Source organism: Echinops telfairi, unplaced genomic scaffold (genome assembly GCF_000313985.2).
Source record: "Echinops telfairi isolate 266 unplaced genomic scaffold, ASM31398v2 ScPeMD7_5;HRSCAF=22, whole genome shotgun sequence".
Taxonomy (NCBI): Eukaryota; Metazoa; Chordata; class Mammalia; order Afrosoricida; family Tenrecidae; genus Echinops; species Echinops telfairi.
In genome coordinates, this window is record NW_022103901.1 from 17,738,037 (window position 1) to 17,759,163 (window position 21,127).

General features: G+C 40.4%; 1 pseudogene; it reads right to left on the minus strand.

Moving 5' to 3' along the window:
* LOC101649407 overlaps window positions 1–10,953 on the minus strand; it is a 19,870-nt pseudogene extending 8,917 nt beyond the window's left edge.
* Between the last annotated feature and the right edge of the window lie 10,174 nt (window positions 10,954–21,127).

Below are 21,127 nucleotides of genomic sequence, written 5' to 3' on the forward strand. Positions count from 1 at the left end.
TCATATCATTGTGTGCTCACTTCCATGATACAATTGCTGAAGACAAATAGGAGCATAAGAAAATGTGGTGAAGAAAGCCCATGGTGCCCAGCTATCAAAAGATATAGCGTCTGGGGTCTTAAAAATAATAATTTGTGGATAAAGTATGCTTTGTTCCTTCCCAAATCTGAGGTAAGGGGCCTACATGTTCTCATAAAGATTACTGCTGAGTCAGGGAAGGAGTAGGCATAAGAAAGTAGAAGAGCCACACAGTTTCATACCATTTTTAAGTTGTGTTTTTCTTAATTCAGCATTCACTTTATTGCTGTATACCTTGGACTATTGGTTCTTAGCTTATCGTTTGAAGGAACTCTCATGAGATGAAAGAATAGATCCCTCTTACTCTAACATCTTGCTTATGCCACTCTCTGGGTCAGCTTTGATTGAGTGTTTTCCCCATTGTGGGTCATATTTTTTTGTTCATTTGTATGCTTATTAATTTTTTTATTTAATGCCCATTCTAATTTTGAATTTCACCATGTTGTGTGCTGGAGTTTTGTTTTTGTTTTTTAAATTCCTATAACTGTTCTAGAACTTTGTTCTAGGATGTGATTGCCTTGCTTAAAATCTGTTTGATCTTTAAATCTTTCATTGAAGTTTCTTGAAGTAGAGTCAGAGCAGTTTCTAGTTGAAGGCCAATAATGTCCACTACTGAGGCAAAACTTTTCCATTACTTTATCCAATTCTTTGTGATTATTGAGATCTCCCCCTCTGATTGGCCTTGTGATCCTTGGTTGTTTTATTCTTCAGTCATTTTGAATTATTCCTTACCCAACCCTTAGGGATTTTCTCTGATGCATAAGGTAATTAGAACTCAGCTGAAGGTTCAGCAAAGACTTTCCATAGGTCTTTGGAAATCTCGTTCTCTCTGGATAGCTTTTTCCTCTTGATTGTGCCCTGTCGCCTGTCTAGCCAGCGTCGCCTTCTCAACTTTTTTAGTTTCATCTTTTTTTTTTTTTTTTTTGCTGATGGGTTTTATTTATTTTTATTTTAAGTTTTTAAATCATTTTATTAGGAGCTCATACAACTCTTATCACAATCCATACATACATCAATTGTGTAAAGCATATTTGTACATTCATTGCCCTCATCATTCTCAAAACATTTGCTCTCCAGGTAAGCCCCTGGCATTAGCTCCTAATTCCCCCCTCCCTTCCCGCTTCCCCCTCCTTCATCAATCCTTGATAATTTATAAATTATTATTTTGTCATATCTTACAGTGTCTGACACCTCGCTTCACCCACTTTTCTGTTGTCATCTTCTTCTCAAGAGGACACACTGAGTTCCATGTAATGGAATCCTGAAATTTTTTTCTAGGCTGTAAGCTGGAATAGTCTGCAAGGGTTATTTTTCCTCCATGCCTAATGTACAATATCTTGAGGCCCATTGTTTATAATTTTTAATAATTTTAAATATTTTCTTAAAATTTCAGGTGAGAAGATAGATCCAGTTTCTATAATTAGATCTTAACTATGAATGGATATGCTTCTTTTCAATATTTAACTGAAGGCACAATGACAATGTAATAAGACTATTACACTGACTTGCACACACACAGAGAAATAAAAGGTATAGTTACGTCAAAGGAAGAAACAAAACATCAATACAATTAATATGATTCCATAAAAAAATTCTAGAGACTACATATACAATTGCATTAATAGGAGAAGTAAATGAATTCAACTGGTTGCTGGATACAAGATTTATAGACAGAAAAAATTAATTGCGCTCCTAAATACTGACTAGAAACAATTAAAACAGTAGTTAAAAGATTTAATACATCATGGCAATAAATACTATAAATTAATTAGGTATATAACGAGCAAGAGATGCACATATACTTTATGGAGAAAAATGTAACATCTTACTGAACAGCATGAGATTGCAATCAATGAGAAAATGATTCTGTGTTCATGGATCAGAAACTCAGTTAAACTGACAATTCTTTACCCATTTAGCAATAAACTGATCAACTGCTAACAAAATTCCCAAATAGTTATTATAAAAATTTTTAAAAACTGGTAAGGGTCTTCAATAGTCACATGAAGGTGTAAATGCCAAGAAGAATGAACACAATTTTTAGGAAAAAAGAACAGGGAGTTGTGGAGTAAAAGTTCTTCATATGCCTCTTCTACCCAAGTGTCTGTAATTCCCACCAAATGATTGTGTGAGACAATGGAAATATGGCCTGTGTGCTACTAAGAGAGGGCATTGGTCAGTATTTGTTAGCAATCCCCTGGCTATAACAGTGAGCCATCTTTTAAAGCAGCAGTACAGAAGAGAGAAGCCTGGAGAACCTTGGAGGGACACATTCAAGATCTCTGTCTGAGTGGTGGAAGCCACTGAGACCATATACATCACAAACTGTGGCACAGAGACTCAGTGGAGCAGTGCCACGGCTATGGAGTGCCTTCTCCTTATCTGGCCCTGGATTATGGATCTGTGGAACAGAGTGACAGGTAGGCTGGCTACTTGGTCAAGGGACCAAGTGGCTGTGAGGCTGAGAACAGGAGAGAGTGTTGGCTGCTGGCTGAGGGAGACCAATGACCTTATCCTTAATATTTGCTAATCTTGACTTCCCTAATAAAGTCCCATAATTGTGAGTATTGTTCCTGAGTTCTATGTGGCCATTGCAACAAACTATGAAACCTAGCATAGATGTAGACTGGTGTGGAAGGAACAGTAGGTATCAGAATAGATAAAGAAGGATGGAACATGGTGGCTGTCTGACCCCTGCCTCATGCAAAAAGCAAGTCAGAGGAGATCAAATATATCACTCCATTACCATTTATTTCAGTAGTTTTTCCCTCTTAGAAGTAGTTGAACTATAGAAGCTACACAGTTTCAAGAGAGTGAGCTTACCAAAAAGACATTTTAAGTTGGTATAAAATTGCTAAGTTGGTAAAGAAAGGACTGAAAAGGAGTGCAAACTTACCGCTAAGACAGAAACTACTGGAAGTGACTAAAACTTCAGGCTGGAGGACAAAAAAAATGAAGTTAGAATCATTAAAAATTAATGCATAGAGGAGGATTCCTCTATGAATTCCACAACTGAAGCTCAGATCTTGGAAGAGGGGGCATTGCTAAGTTGGTCCTGACCATCCTCTAGAATCAACAGAGAAAGTCTTCCCCTAATGCTGGCACTCTGAATTTGGATTTCTAGCCTTCTAATATACATTGAGCTGTAACCAGAAGTTTAGTTTGAAACCACTAGCAGGAGAAAGAGGAGGCTTTCTACTCCTATAAAGAGTTATAGCTTCTGAAACCCACAGGGACAGTTCTACTCTGACCTAGGTGGTCATTATGAGTCGGGATTTAGTTTTTTGGGGTTTTTTTTTTTCATATGTAAGAGGAGTCCTGGTGGTGTAATAGATTACATGCTGGGCTGCTGACATCAAGGTCAGCACTTTGAACCTACTTGTAGCTTTGTGGAGAAAAGGTGAGACTTTGTGCGCCCAGAGAGATTTACAGCCTCAGAAACCCATAGTGGCAGTTCTACTCTGTCCCATAGGGTCACTTTGAGTTGGAATGGACTCTGTGGCAGTGCCTTCTGTTTGAATCTGTAAGAGGATCCCTTGTGGTGTAGTGAGATGCTATTTGAGCCTTATTTCATATATACCACTTCCATTTAATGTTGACGTGCAGTGTGAATGTGGAACTTCATGACTCTGAGCATCAGACGATATCCAGTTAGTCATGGGCAGCTCAGATGGCATGGGGACTTAGGGTTTCAGTGTCTACTACGGCACAGTTACAAGCCAAAAACTTCTTGGAAGGGTAGTAGTTATCTGCAGAATATATTGGTTCAAAAATCTTACGGATCTGTCATGTGATTCACCAAAAACTCCACACTCATCTCTATCTTCTACCGACCCTTCAAGCACTATTGGGTTAGCTGACTACTGCCCAGGTAGTAGACTCATTTTCATGGCATCTTAAATCTGTTGTAAAGCCTTCTCAAAAATAGCATCTTTTCAAGTTACTTGATACACAGGCCATAGTAGGACACTCAAGTGAGGGTAATGTTGCCTCCCAAATCCAAAGAGGCTTACCAGTCATTGCACTTGCTTTTCAGTTGTGAAAGAGTCCAGATTCGATAGCTTCTTTTTCACTTTAGTAGGAATATCCCACCAAGCTCCTTACCAATGAAACCCTAGGAATTGCACTGAGATGTAAGATAGCTGAATTTTGGGGGATTAATTTCCCACCCTCTAGCATGCAGATGTTTTTATATTTGTAAAACAATTTATTGGCACTTCATCCATATGTCACTCAATTCAGTAAATCAATCACATCAAGAAGAGTAGTACAATCATCACCACAATCAATTCCAGAACATTTTCTTTTTCCTTATACTCATTCATGTAATTATTTTTTAATTGTGACAAAAATACACAAAACAAAATATTCTCCAAGGAAACGACTGCATGTATAGCCCAGTGCCATTGATTAAACTCTTCATGTTGTACAACCATTATTGATATTTTTTACCCCAAATGATTCCATCACATTAACATCAACACAATGTCCCCTAAGGGAAGACTATTCCTCCTCCACCCATGGTGACCATTGGTCAAGTTTGCTTTCATCCTTTTTTTGTTTTCCTTTAGTCGTTTTCATGTGAAAGTGTTCACATATCATACACTTCCACAGTTAATTCCATTTAAAAAAAGTTATGTATGCATTATCACAATCAGTTCTAATGCTCCCTCCCACCTCCCAAATTCATTGTTTGCCTTTCATTCCCTCAGTCTTTCCACCCCCACACTCCCCTCATGTGCCCGATAAACCATTGTATCAGTTATTGTCTCTATGTATCCACTCCTGTAATTCACAAACCGGGAAACCCAATAGAAACCACAAAATGTAAAAACAAAACAGAAGAAAATACTAATAATATAAAGATAAAAATAAAAAAGAGTAAGAAAGAAAGACGGCCATCGTTATTTTAAAACCCATAGAAGAAATTTCTGTCACGGAACTAGCAAGAGATATTTGAGCCTCGAGCAGAGCAAATTCAGGTTGGGTCAAGAGGGAGGTCTACTGACCAAGGAACATATTTTACCATGGTTTTATTCACTATAGTCAAGTTTCCAGTATCTGTCTGATAGTAACGCTTTTTCGAGTACCTACCTAGAAGGGATCCACCAGAGGCTTAATCTGACTAGATAGACTGCAGGTGGATTTTGGGTTCCCATTGTCCTCATAGGCTTCCATAAATTTGGTGTTCACATATTAAGTTCAGATACTTTTCCCTTAATTATATTTGGATTTTGTAATCTGTGGATCACACAGGCTGGTGTGCTTCTTTGATGTGGACTTAGTTGACACCTCACTTAGATGGCTGTTTATTTTGAATACAAGTCTTTAAGACCCCAGACATTATTCCAATTGATAGCCTGGCACCATCTGCTTTCTTCACCACACTTTGCTGTAGCACCCTTATCTTCAGTAGTCATTTCATGAAGGTGAGTATGTAACAGGGCCATAATATAAGAACTAACTGTTCTTGGATTGGGGCTAGAATTATGTGGGAGTCCAGAATCCATCTGTTTGTCTCCAAGTTATAAACTACACTGGTTTACTTTGATGGTCATATCATGACAAAAACAAAAACCAACAAGAGCAACAAAAAGAAAGAAATAAGCAAATGAAAGGCAGAAAACCAAAGAAAACAAAGAAGCAAAAAAGAAAACCATTGTCCATCCCCCCTGGGGTATAAGGCAATTGCATTGAAACACCAATAATTTATCCAATTTCTCTGAATTTAAGATACTGCTGATATGAGGAGGTTATGCGAGTATAGCCCAGCTACAAGCTGCAATCCATGAGTTGTTGCTTTGTACACATTGATTTTTTAACTGATTGAGCTCTGTTTACACTGAGTATGGGAGCTGGTATGAGGGGCAACATTTCTGTATCATTTCTTACAAGGGCAGATACTTATCTCTCCAGTTAAAACCTGTCATGTTCATGCAAGGAGAGCAATGAGGTACTATATATATTGTGATCTGAGTCCTCTTTCATTGGACACCCACTAAGCCAGAGGTCCCACCCAAGGTTCAATGACCACAAATTCCAAAGTCTTAGGGTAACTATCCTTTATTTTCTCTCTGATCAGAGTATTTCAGTCCCAAGTCCAAGGGTACAGATAGTTTTGAGGTAGGACCCAACTTGTTGAGTAGATGCTGCCCTTTTGATTTCACATTTGTTAGTTATATTAAAGGTTTGTATCTCCCCAAGGTTATTGTCCCCTTTACAGCTCTGTCTATTGTTTGATTAAAAATTGAGCCATGGTGGTGAGTATATTTCCAGACCTGAGGGCTGACTCAAGGCCATCGTTTTGGGCATTCCACCAGTACCTTTCAAATCAGTAAGACTGGCAGTTTTGTGATTTTTGAGTTTTGCTCCACATTTTTCTTCCTCTTTTTTTAGGACCTTCACTGATGCTGCAGAGCAGTTGTTGGTGGTAGCCAGGGATCATGTAGTCTGTCTGGTCTCAAGGTAATGGCAACTGGTTTTCACATGACCCATTAGTCCATTGAGCTAGTAAACAATAAGTCTTTAAAGGATACTGCTCACATATATATGTAATGTAATGTATGTGAATATAAATAAAATTAAGAGAATATAATTTTTATTTATTCAGTACTGCGGTTACGTACTTCCCTACGTACAGAGTAAAATAGTGATCTTAGTCAAGGGAACTTAGTAGTATTTGTCACACTGGAATGTATGACTGATTGTCTCCACGAGTAACACCTTCCTTTACTATGAGACTAGGAACACTAGATGGTGCCCAGTTACCATGGCTGATTATTTTGATCAAAGACTCTATATATGGGTGAACTGGACTGTACCCACTGTACCCGTTTTGTAAGTTGTAATGTGAGTTTAATTAAATCTAATTAAAGCTAAGTTTCTTTTTTTTCCAGTTATACAATTTGGAGCCCTGGTGACAGAGTAAGTTATGCATGGGCCTGCTAACTGCAATTCCAGCAGTTCTAAACCACCAGCCATTCCTCAGGAGGGAGATGGGGCTTTCCACTTCCATAAAGAATTACAGTCTCAGAAACTCACAGAGCCAGGTCTACCCAGTCCTATAGGGTCTCTATGAGTCCTGAGGACTAAAGCCGGGTTATTTGGATTTTTGTCTGTATAGGATTATGTTTTTAACCTTACCACCCTAGCGTGATTTTGTTTGTTATTGTTTTCTGCTGGTTTTCCCAGCTGTGAAGCACAGGAGGAGTGGATGCATAATGATAATAACTGATACAGGGGTTTTAGGGAAAACAGGGGCAGTGGGTGGGTGATAGGGAGGGAAAGGGGATTTGGGGTTAAATAATGAAGGTGGGAGCAGGGAGGCAGTACTAAAATGGATTGTTATTGCACAACTCATTTTAGAGGTGATTTAAACATGGGGGGAGCTGCTCTAGAATTGATGTGATGATTGTACAGTTCTTCTTGATATGATTGAATACTTGAGTTGTATGATATGTAAATTGCGCATCAATAAAACTGCTAAGAGAAGAAAAGAAAAGAAACTTAGCTTTAATTAAACTCACATTACAACTTACAAAACGGTTCAGTACAAGAGTACTGATCAAAAGAGGGGAAATGTGGAACAGAATTACACATTTTGATGAAATCCAGACTTTCTGATACCACTGAGACTAGAAGAACCATTATAATTATTGCCTTGAGATAATCTGAAAACATTAAACCAAAAATATCCACTAAAGTATTCTTAAAACCACATATACATTAACTTACGTAGTAAACAATGTCTACCTTAACCACATATTAACATCTGTTTAATATTGGAAGGGTGCTTAGGTATCTGACATCTAAATCGTTGTACTTAGCACGAATGAGTCAATGCCAACTCATAGAGACCCTATAGGACTGGGTAGACCTGGCCCTGTGAGTTTCTGAGACTGTAACTCTTTATGGAAGTGGAAAGCCCCATCTCCCTCCTGAGGAATGGCTGGTGGTTTAGAACTGCTGGAATTGCAGTTAGCAGGCCCATGCATAACTTACTCTGTCACCAGGGCTCCAAATTGTATAACTGGAAAAAAAATAGTATAACTTAAAAAAAAAAGGAAAAGATTAAATTAGAAAATGTCTATATAACACCAAAGATATGTTGGTCTATTATCATTATAACTGAATGTCCTTAGATTCAGAGGAAGTTGTGTACCACCTTTGTGGGTTCTCATAAAAGACTATATCATAGAATGTTTCTGAAAACCCTATCTCCAATAGATGCCTAGAATGCTTCCCATTTGATGCTACAACAGCCCTCAATTGCCACAGTTCTGAGAAGTCTAGTAATCTGTGCATGATACCGTACCCAAAGTGGTTTCTGAGGGGCTGGGCCTCTATTTAATTCCATTCCCAATTGTCTTTCTGGCATAGGACACAGCGTGGAAGAGAGAGGCATCAGTCAGATGTGAGTTTAAACCTGAGTCCATGTAACATGGATCACTCTGGAGTCTCAATTTCTTCACAGTCAGCCAAAAAGAATGTGGCAGAATTAAAAGTTCTTCATAGTAATCTGGTCATGCTTAGTGGGTTCGCATACAGTGTGATGGCTAGCATAAAAAAGTCATTCAGTGAATTTTGGCGCTCTCCCTTCTCCGCTTCAGAGCAGTCATCTAGCCAGTGATTTTTACTCACCTTTCTCAGCCATAATGATATACAATTTCTCATGCATTTTCAATAATCCTGAGCAAGCTAACCTCACTCTGGCTTTTGAACTGAACTGGAGACTCAGACTAGGTTGGTTAGAATCACAGGGACTTGGCACTCTGGGGGTGAATTCATGATCCACTCTGTATCAGTGAATCAGCCTCGGAACTTTGCTGTAACTGTTGACAAAGAAGTTTCCTTTCTTTAGTTTAATGAAGCCCTGGTGGTACAGTGGTGAGATCCTTAATGTTTATTGTGCCAACCTGGTGGATAAACGCGTGGGGTTAATTGAAGGGCGGAGAGATAAATGGCTCGGTGAATATCACCTTTCTAGTTCTCAGGTCTCTTGCTTTGTGATGGTCAGACCAGGGTGCAGCTGCCTTAGCAGTTCCCTGCTTCAGCCTTTCGAGCTGACTTCCTGCAAGGCATCCCCGAGGAGAAGCCACATGGACCTACCCTGATGGAGCCTTGGGTGCTGGAGCAGCCGTGTGGAGACCCCTGCCAGTGCTGAGATGCTTACACATTCACTGACTTGGCTTTCCTCCTGCAGTTGGTGTCATTGCTTGTCTTTTGTGAGATGGAGGAGGACGTTGTGGATTGTTGTCGGACATATGGGCTAATGTTGGACTTGTGGGCTTGGGCAGCACTGGGTTGGGATGTTTTCTTAATGTGCACTTACCCTTTATATAAAACTCTCTCTTATACATGAGTTTCTGAGGATTTGTTTCTCTAATGTACCCAGACTAACACAAGTGGTTAAGTGCTGGACTGCGGTCAGAATGGTCAGCAGTTCAAAACCACCAGCAGCTCTGAGGGAGAAATATTGGGCTTTCTAGACCTGTAAACAGTTATAGTCTGCGAAACCCACAGGGGTCTCTGTGAATCAGCATTGACTGGATAGCAGCAAGAGAGAGAGAGAGTGTTTGGCCTTATAATTTTTAAGTGCATCAAACCCAGGAGCATGATGCCATCATAATGACCCCCAATCTGGGCAAACATCTGCATAGTCTTCTTGCTGCTCAGATGAGACATTCTGATGGATATCTGCACTTCTGATAATCATTTAGACATTTTGGCAGCTCGGTGGGAACACACAGGTAGAGAAGAATACCTTGTCAGTCCTAATTATTCCCAGTTCTTTTTACTTACAGGTTTGGATTTCTACAGTTTTCCGTGGCAGTTTCTCTCCGACTGGCACACAGAATTTCCTTGCACTTGCAGTCCAACCTGAGGTCAGCCCAGGGTAACCGCTCCTTCAGCCTTTCTAGCTAATGAAGCGCTTAAGGTCTAAATCAGTATAGCCTGGCTTTCCATCATCATACTGCTGGCACCGCATGTAAACTGAGTGATTTTATCTCCTTGAGCCTCAGTCTCTCCATTAATTAAAATGTGGCTAATAATAGTACCTGCTCGTACGGTTGCTGTGAGGGTCAAAGGAGACCACATGGGTAAAGCACTTAGCTCCTGGCCTGTCACATTGCAAACTCAGGGGATCTTCATTGTTATTACGATGGTAATTTTGTCTCACTTTCCCCCATGACAACTGCATGGCTCCATGATATCTCTTCCCACCGACAATGGGAAAAACAGTTGCTGTCGAGTTGATACCTACTCATCGCAGCTTCGTGTGTGTCAGAATAGAATGCCATCAGATTTCCAAGGGCTTTTTTTTCTTTTCCTGGGAGTACTGCCAGGTGTTTTTTCTGAAGGGCCTTCGAGTAGATTAAAATCTCCATCCTTTTAGTTAGTATCTCAGTGTCTTAACTGTACTCCTCCTGAACTCCAGGGATCACGAATAGATACATTTTCATGTTGCGGAAAGAGTCAATGCACTTAGCTTCAGAGCTGAGCGGGTGAGGAAGAGTGAAGTTGAGAGGAGGCCTTGAAGGTACAGCCATTATTTTTCCAGACAAAGATGAGGACCAGATGTCTACGGAAGGGAAAAACTCCTTTGGTTAAAGGACCTGTTCAGTGACAGAGATGTGACCGCTTGGGATTGACATCCACTTCATCTGAGTCATACAGGTGTGGTCAGTCCACAGACACCCAGGCAGTCAGTGACTGCCTTGAAATAGGTCCCCTTTGGCACCCTCTTCGTCCTTATAGTCTCCCGTGTGCGCCGACAGAGCCCTTTGTTACTGTCGGGGTGCTGTCACAGAGTCCGTTCTGGCTCAGGGTGCACTGGTCTACAACAGAACGAAGCACCACCAGGTCCTGCATCATCCTTACAGGTATCCTTGTTTGGGCTCACTGTGGCAGCCACTGTGGCAGTTCCCCTTGTGAGGGCCTTCCTCTTTTTGGCTGCCCTTCTCCTTGACTGAGCACGATGTCCTTTTACAGGGCTTGATCTCTCCTGCCAACATGTCCCAAGTAGGTGAGATGAAGTCTCACCATTCTTGCTTCTAAAGAGCACTTTTCTTTTTTTTTTTTTTTGTCCTTTATTTCTTTTATTATTATTTTTTGTTTTTGTTTTTGTTTTTAAAACATTTTATTAGGGGCTCATACAACTGTTATCCCAATCCATACACACATCAATTGTGTAAAGCGCATTTGTACATCATTTCTCAAAACATTTTCTCTAAAGAGCACTTTTCTGTTCCTAGTTCAAGACATATTTGTTTGTTCTTTTGGAAGTCCATGATACTTTCAGTATTCTTTAGGAATACTTTAATTCAAATGCATTCATTCTTCCTTATTTGCTGTCTAACTTTCACATGCAGATGAAGTGATTGAAAATATCATGGCTTGGGTAAGGCATACCTGAGTGCCCAAAGTAACCTTCATACGTTGTTTCAATACTTCCAAGAGGTCTTGTGCAGCAGATTTATCCAATGCAATGCATTGATCTCTTGACTGCTGCTTCCATGACCACTGATGGATCTAAGTCTATGAAATCCTTCACAACTTCAATCTTTTCCTCATTTAGAATGATGTTACCTGTTTGTCTAATTGTAAGGATTTGGGTATTCTTCACATTGAGTTTCAATCCACACTGAAGACTGCAACCCTTTATCTTCATCGGCAAGTGTCTCAAGTCCTCCTCACTTTCAGAAAGCAAGATGGTCTCATCTGCATATCACAGATTGCTAACAAGCCTTCCTCCAATCCTGATGCCCGATTCTTCTTCATATAATCCTGCTTCTTTGATTATTTGCTCAGCATATAGGTTGAATAAGTATGATGAAAGAATACAACCCACACTCAACCCTTTCCTGATTCTAAACCAAGTAATATTCTCTTGTTCTGTTCACACAACTGCCTCTTGATTCATGTACAAATTTCTCAGAGCACAACGCAGCGTTCTGAAATTCCCATTTTCCCCATAGTTTATGGTCCACACAATCAAATGCTTTTGCATAGTCAATAAAACCCAAATAAACATCTTTCTGGTATTCTTTGCTTTGAGCCAAGATTCAACTGATATCAACGATGATATCCCTTGTTCCATGACGTCTTCTGAATCTGGCCCGAATGTCTGACAGCTCCCTGTCAATGTACTGCTGCAACTGTTGCTGGGTGATTTGCAGCAAAATTTTACTTGCATGTGATATTAACGATATTGTTATAAGCTGTGAATTCTGTTGGTTCACTTTTCTGGTTGAAAATATGGGTAAAAGCAGCTGGCTTCCAAATTCCTTGGCATGGATGGATGAGTGCTTCCAACATTTCATGAGTTTGATGAACCATATATATTTGTCAAAGGCAGACAAATAACTGCTGCAGCTGCAGGCAGTGAGAGCTGAGCCACTGTATCTATTCCTCCTGAAATCCAGCTGCTTCTGAGCGTGGTAGGGTGATAGGGGGTGGAAACTAGGCCGCCATGTGTGTTCAGGAAAAATAGGACAGTCTGATCATGTGGTGGATACAAATATCATCCCACAATCTTAGAAGTGTGGCAAATATCATTAAAAAACAACTATTTAACTTTGAGTCTGATTCAGAAAGTCAGAAAAGAATCTCAACCAATTTGGTGTCATCCCTTTCCCTAGAATTGCACATGAACTTGGAGGTGTCAACGTCTCTTCAGGTATCAGAAGGAGAGGTGGAAGAGGAGAACCCTGATTTTTGCATTTTAACAGTGTTAGGCAGGGTTGTCTAGAGAAACAAAACCAGTGACACTCACCTATGGATAAGAAAGACATTCATAGAAAGAGAGGGGCTCATACACCCAGAGCGCAGGCAAGACCTCATTCTACGCAAGTCCAGGAGTCAGATACTAATGCTGAAGTCTCTTCCCAAATCGTGTGGCTGACAACTAACTAGGAGGATGTGCCTGGAGGCAGACAGTTGGAAGTAGCTTTGAGTGAATTCAAGGACAGCAGGGGACATGGCAGGCTGCCAACAGCTCTCAGAACTGGCAGGCCCCTTCCCTTGGTGGACCTTAAACTTAAATCCCAAGGAGTCAGACTGAAATCCCAGCTAGTAGGGAAGGAAGAAGTGGAAGGTCCAGTTCTCCACACCATCTTTTATAGCTCTGAAATAGGTCACACCCCCAAGGAGATGGAATCAGGCTGTGACTTGCACCTTATAAAGGAGGGCTTACTGTCAAACCACAGAAAATCCTGACCAGGCCAAGTTGGCACAAAACCTAGCAATCGCAGTAACAATAACCTATTTCTGTAGGTTTCCTCTACAGTATGTGTGTCCCTATATGCTCTTGTCTTCAGTCTACAGAGATCATTTCTGTCTTCCTTCATACTCTGTCTTATTAGACCTCTCTGTACTATTCTTATTTCCGTCTAAGGCACATGGGAACATTCTACGGTTCTCATTTTGTGCAGAACTCAAGGGATTTTCTATGAACCTGTCTCAGCAGGTTACATTCTCCATGCAGATTTTGTTTTGTTTTGCTCCCACTCTGGTTTGGTGCAGGATGTTTCCGCGTCTGCCATATTCTGAAGCTTTAATCCTGGAATGTAGACCACAGGTCTTCTCTTTGCTTAAGTCCCTGTAGATAGCTTCTGTAATTTCTCATCCCTTATCCCAAACTCATCTTTGGGGAAAGGGCACAAAGCCATTTTCCATTGACTTGCTAAGGTCAAAATCATATCCTACTCAACTCTAATTATCTTTGTTTCCTTTGGCCTGGAAGTGGCTCTTTATTGATTGATTGATTTAGAGGGAGAATACTGGGAAATGCTTCCCTTACCAGGCAAGCGTCCTGGTTTTCAAATCTTCTATAAAGCTTTATGAATGTAAGTCAGAACAGTGATCACTCACTGCTCCTAGAATGGAGGAGAATCTTGGAGCAACAGAAACTTCCAGAAATGAGAAAAGAAATTCACATTGATTAACGTATCACAGTATCATTCCCCTAGAGCCTGTATCCAGAAACATCTCCCTTCAGCTCTAGGTAAAAGGGTTGCTTTGCTTTAACTTTGAGCATCCATTCCTGGGCCACAGCTTGACTTTCTGGGAAAGAAGGATGAGAAATGTTCCCTTAAGATAAAGTAGTTGTAATTGTCCATGTATCTCTTAAGTCACTTTATGCTCTACTAGTATGATGTAGATCACAGTTTCTGAGACACTTTTATGGTCTACTCATGTAGGAAAGAAGAGACTTGGGTCCAAAATGTGTCACAAACCCACCGGGTCATGTGTGTTCATCAGAAATTTAATTTCATGGTGCACAAAGGGAGACCCGAAATCATCACACCTTAGGGTTGTTGTGTAGATTAGGCAAGAAAAAGTGCGCCTTAAAAAATGCAAAAGTACAACAAAACTATAAGATATAAAAATAACTCCCCAAAGCAGGTAAGCATTTGTTACTCGCAATCACATGAGGCAAGAAGGCACAGTTGTTATGAAGTTACTCTGGCTTGAAAGTCAGAAGTCAAATTTATGGCCTAGACAAGTTATTTAGGTATTTGTTGTTGTTGTTATTTAGGTATTTTCATGCCTTTGTTCTTCTAGTCATAAAATAGCATTTATACGAAGGCCTACTTCTTGGAGCTATTGTAAAAAATTAAATGAGTATGTAAGTACTGAGACCTATTCTTAGAACATAGTAAGTACTCAATTTTGCCATAACTACTGTCAAGTGGGCCCCTGACTCATAGTGGTTCCATACATAGCAGAATTGAACCTGATGCTGAGCCCCTGCCATGACTGGACAATTGAGATTTATAGGGTTTTTGTTGGGTGATTTTTAGAAGAACATTGCCAGCTCACTCCTCATCTGGAAGCTCCGCTGAACCTGTTCAGCATCATCACAACACAGCTTCACTAACAAAGACATGGTGGCTGCACATGAAGTGCATTGGTTGGACTCCTCCATGGAAGTGAGAATGTGTCATTAATCCTGTAAAGCACCACTGCTCCTCACTTCTCAGTCAATGTGAGTTAGTTCGTACTAACAGGCCGGAGCTGCCTCTTGGTTGTCAAAGGTTTGGCTATGCTAGGTATTATTTTCTTATCTTAAGACCTTTATCCTTTGAATTAAATGTGGGACACTATCGCCTTTGATCGACAGCATATTTTTGCTCTTCAGTGTCTGTTGTTTTTCAACTACCAAACACTTATCCCATCATTATTCTTAGACCTGGTACGTGTGGGCCAGATAAAAGCTCTTTGCCTCTGAATGACAGTTTCTTGGGTTTGCTTCTATGTCCTAGTTCTCCCTGCTTCTTCGAAACCTGTTTCTTTCTTCATATGAAACTCAGTGGGGAAGGGGATGAGTCGCTGACCAGCCATGCATCACCTTTGAACTTACAACTTACTGTTGGGAGTCCCTAGCCAGGAGCAGGCAGCATCATTCAAATGCTTATGACTTCCTTCCTTAGTTTTGAAAGACACGCTACATTCTGGTCTTTTATGTTTAATTCCTTGGTATGTACATGGGCCATATGTTTTAGTCTTCCTTGCCTGTGGCCATGCCACTGAGCCATCACCTATAGAGCATGATGAGAAGCGATACGCCTCCTGTTTAGACTTGCCGTGGAAAACCCACTCCTGTCTGCTTGGCTATGCTCTTTCTCCCATCACTAGCTCGATGGAGGAGAGAGTTCAGTGACTTTGAAAGGCAAGGAAAAGAAAAGAAAATGGCAGCGCTACACTATGGAAGGAGACTGGGTTACTGAATGCTCATGAAGAACTGATACCGAGATGTAGTTAATTACTTAATATGGCCCTTCTGAGCAATAGTTCCCCCTTTTGTGATATATTGTAAATTATAGCTTCACACCTGTGATTTCAATGCCATTTTGGAAAGAGTTGTCTATTGTGCTGATGAGTGATGATTAGGAAGGAAACTTTGAGTCCCCACATTACTAGATGATGTGGCTCAAGTCACTACCGTTTTTTTCCTGGAGGAATGGTTTGCAGAAGGTGAAACCACATCTTCATTGAAGCCATTTTTGTACCCTCTCCTTCCGGACTGAGCAGCTGGTGATCTCGAACGACGGACCTTGCCGTTAGCAACCCAACATGTAACCACTACAGGAACCGATGACTTGACATTGATCAATGCCAGTGAGTTTGGTTTTCTGAGTTTAATATCATGAAAGCCAAGGAAATGCACATTTAAGAGGCAGAACTATAATACACCACGTTTGATGAAGGGCAGAACAACTCTGAAGAAACTCAACAAAGATACAGAAAAGCTACACTGCACAACCAACACACTTGACCTCATCAAAAGATACAAAATGCTTCATCCAACAACAACACAATGCACATTGTTTTCTAGCACACACGGAACATTCTTCAGAATATACCCGATGTTAGGACCCTAAGCAAGCCTTAATAGATGAAGCAAACCTGAAAATACTACAAAGCATCTTCTCAGATCACAGCACAGTCAAGATTAGAAATGAACAATAGGAAGATCAAAGAAAAAAACTAAACATATGGAAATTCCATAACACACTGTATAAAAACTACTGGAAAACTGAAGAAATAATGAAATAAAAATTTTTTGAAACAAATGAGAATGAAAACTCGACACAACAAAACCTTTTTAGAATAGCAAAAGCAATGCTTATAGGGCAATTTATAACAAACAAACACATCAAAACCAAAAAAAGAATCAGAATTAGCACTTTAATGCAACATCTCCAACAATAGAAGTAGAGCAGCAAAATAAGCCTACAATCATAAGAAGAAAAGAAATAGTAAAGATTAGAACAGAAAAAATGGAACAGAAAAACAATGCAAGAATTAAAAAAGAAGCCTAGAGCTGATTCTTTGAAAAGACCAATAAAGTCTATAAGCCATTGGAAAATCTGAAAAAGAAAAGGAGAAGATGCAAATAAGAAGTGAAATGGGTGACATCAGTTTCACACTAGAACCAGCTGAAATAAAAAAGATAATAACAGAATACCGTGAAGAACTATGCCTCAACAAAATGGAAAAGCTGAAGAAATGGAAACATTTCCACAACACACTACCTAATAAATGACTGAAATAGAAACTGAACAAACCATTAACAAAAGAAGAAATTGATCAGGTCATTGAACAACTTCCCTCAAACTGAACTCAACCTCATGTTTGAGTTTTCATCCCAAAATAAAACAGACAGATCTATGAGGCAAACAAGAATATGGGGAGGTACCTGCCTCCTAGATTAACCAGATGAAATACATTTATTCACCCAATGAGAAAGTTCAGAAGGATTGGGAAAGAAGGAGGATGGGAAACAAGAACCTAAGTTATTGTTAAAATGGCATGGAGGGGGACCTTAACAGATTTAATTTGTCCTTTCTATTGCCAGGAGGGACATGGCATCATCCACCCTCCATCCCTCTTTACCTGTTCTGACACCGACCGTTCCTCCCATGGCACTCTACTTCTCTGCTGGGTTTCATGATGCATTGCAGTGGCCACATCAAACTCAGATAAGAGTCATGATTAAGGGGAATTATTAGGAAGTTCCCAGGTTACCACAAGTGAGGATCTATAAATAGAAAGGATACAGTCATTGGTCCCCAGCAGCACCTCCCCTCAGCCATTAGCCAAGTCTCTCACCAGTTCTTAGCTTTTCAGCTACCGTCCCTTGCCTCCATGGACCAGGAAGCCAGCCCGTGGCTCTGCTTTACAGTCTCATAGTCTTGGTACTGTTTGTCTGGTCTGACTCATGGTCTCCTTGCCTCCATTTCTGGTCTTGGTCTGGCTCCTTTGCAATGATACAGACATTAGCCCAAAGCAACACCACTCCTCAGCCAAGTCTCCCACCAGTCCTTAGCTCAACAATTCTATACAAGAGCAGAAAGTCTCATCTTTTGCCCTCAAAGCAGCTGCTGGGTTTGGACCATTGACTTGGAAGTTAGCAGCCCACTTCATAATTCACTGCCACACTAATATCTTATCTGAAATCTCAAAAAACAAAACAAAAAACTCACTGCCATAGAATTGATTCTGATTGATAGTGACTGAATAAGATAGGGCAAAACTGCCCTTTTCAGTTTCCCAGACTATAACTCTTTATGGGAGTAGAAAGCCTCATTTTTTCCCTAAACTCTTTAGGCTGTTGGTTTCAAATTGCTGACGTGTGGTTAGCAGCCCAACCCATAGCCACTATGCTACTGGGACTCTTCATCAGCATGCTACAAAAAACTTATTACTGTCAAATCAATACTGACTCATAACGACCTTATAGGACAGGATAGAACTGCCCCTCTGAGTTTCCAAGACTATAACTCTTTACAAGAGAGGAAAGCCCCATGTGGTAGTTACATAATCTGGTGTCAATTGGGGACTTGAGAGGATTACAAGTGAAGGGGTAGAGTTTAGCCTGTCAATCCTTGTATAGCCAATGAAGCTTCTGTGTGGGCATGGCCTTCCCCTGAGGATTCTGGGAACTCCTATTTTCCTCCCTAGAGGCAGGGGGCACTCCCTCTCTGCTCACTCCCTTGGAGACTCTCTACTGACCAGGCTCACTCCTTGAGAGACATTTCTGAGGAGAAGCCACATGAAGCTACCTTGAGGCAGTCAGAGTTTCAGAGGTGAAGGAACCATATGGAGAACCCTGCCAGCGCTGAGATGCTTACAATGACACTGGATCCACAAGACTTCCCACCCACTGGGCTGCGATCTAACTGCATTCAGAGTCATTGCATGTGTTTTGTGAGTCTGAAGAAGACTCAACAGATTGGTATTGGACTTAAGGGCTAATATTGGACATATGGACTTCATCTGGACTGAGCTAGGATGTTTTCTCAATATTCAATTGCTCTTGTATATAAACCTCTTTCTCATACACTTATGAGTGTTTACAAATTTGTTTCTCTAGTCAACCCAGACTAACACACTCCATCTCTCTCCCTGAAAGCTGGTAGTGGTTTCGAACTGCCAACTTTGAGGGTCACAGCCCAATGCTACCCTACCAGGGATCATTTAATATTCATGCTAGAGGGTGGGAAATTAAACCAATGAAAATGCAAGCATTTTCTACCTCAGCTAATTTCTAGGGTTTCAGTGGTTTGGGCGTGTTGAAAAATTCCTGCTAAAGTGAAAGATAAGGTATTGCACCTGGCCCATCCCACAAACAATAAAGAAACACAAATCTCTGAATTTCAGAGGCAACATATCCCTCATTTGGATGTGCTACTCTGACCTATTTAGCAGTGACTTAAAAAGCTGCTCGTTTGGAGTGCCACCCAGAACAAGAGCAAGCTATGTGACAGATTCAGGCTACCAAACCAACTGCTCTACTACTGGGGTCACATGATCCAGCTGATCCAATGATGCTTGAAGCACCAGTAGAAGCTAGAGATGGAGGTTAAAGCCTTAGGCAGGCTGTAATTGGTGCATCACAGTGCCGATTCTTAGTATTCTGAATCAAAGCCCTACCATCCTCTGCAGATAACTACATTCCTTTTTAGAAATAGTTTTTGGCGTGTTATTGGGCCTTAGTGGAGATCAATGGCTCACCACGGGGTAACAAGTCACAGTACAGTCTGAGCTGTCCATCATGAACTGGGCATTGTCTGACACACAGTGTCCTAAAGTTGGAGTGCACAGCAGCACTCCATCATTAAATGGAAGCGGTATATTCAAGACTGGGCTAGAGCAGGACCAAGTGTGTTGCATGCCCAAGTGGCTCAAATATCCACAGTATCCACTCCTACTACATTATCTTCCTTCTCCCGGACTGCACCTGTGGCCTCATAAGGAGTTTCTTTTTAATGCTTAGTTTATACATGGTTCTGCACGATATGCAGGTATCACATGAAAGGCAATAGAAGCAGCACTTCAGAAAAAGTTCATGAAAAAAATCTATTATCTTTCCATTTCCTTTTCCCACAATCTCTTTGATGCCTCCTCATATATCCAGAAGAAATAATAGCTGGAACACTAACAAATAGATATGCTCTCATGTTCATTGCTGCACAATTCATAATAGCAGAGAGATGGAAACACCCTAAGTGCCCATCAGTGGATGAATGAATAAAGAAACTATAGCACATACAAACAAGTCAGTACTATGCATCATTAAAGAACAACGATGATACCGTGAAACATCTCATAACATGGATCTCAGGACATTATGATGAGTAAAATAAGTCAATCGCAAAGAGAAAAATATGATATGAAGTCAAAATACAGAGAGAAATAGAAACGTTTTTTTTTTTGCTGGATACCAGGGATGACATGGCTAGGAAGGGAGAAGTCCCTAACTAACTAAACACATCTTAAATTTGGTAACAGGAATGGCAATATTCAATAGATATTTTTAAAAAGGAAGAAACATAGAGGTCCACAATTATATACAACAAAGACAAATAGTATTTCACACAAATAGCAGACATTAGTTAACAAGTGTATATATACGCAGACAGGCAAGATGAGCCGGTGTAAGTTGGTATAAGGAACTATTCTCATGACCATATATAGGTATGGTAGATGATATTTTTACATATGTATCAGCATATGCTGTAAACATATGTACTTAATATCTATTAATATATTTAATAGAGCAATTATGGGGTGATGGTACACACACTTCTTGGCTTGAGTGATGGAGCTTGGGGTCTTAGACCCATAGTCCCAAGGAGCATCAAGGTCAACTATTATAAAAGTCCATAAAAACAATGCTCTACATTTTACTTTGATGAGTTGATTCTATATTGTACTGGAGTCTTAAAAGCCTGTAAGGGACAATCCAAGGTGCAACAATTGGTCTGTCTTCATCCACAGCAAAAAAAGATGTAGAAGATCAATGACCATGGAAGAAATTAGTTGAAAGGATTAACGGTTCACATAAACCTCAGCCTGCAAGACCCTGAGACCAGAAGTACTAGATGGTGCCAGCTACCACTATTGAATGTTCTGAAAGGAATCACAAGAGTGGGTCCTGGATAGAGTGACAGGAAAATGTGGGACAAAACTCTGAATCATAAAGAAGACAAGGCTTACTGGTCTGACAGAGAGCCCCGAAGCTCGGGTGCATGGAAATGAA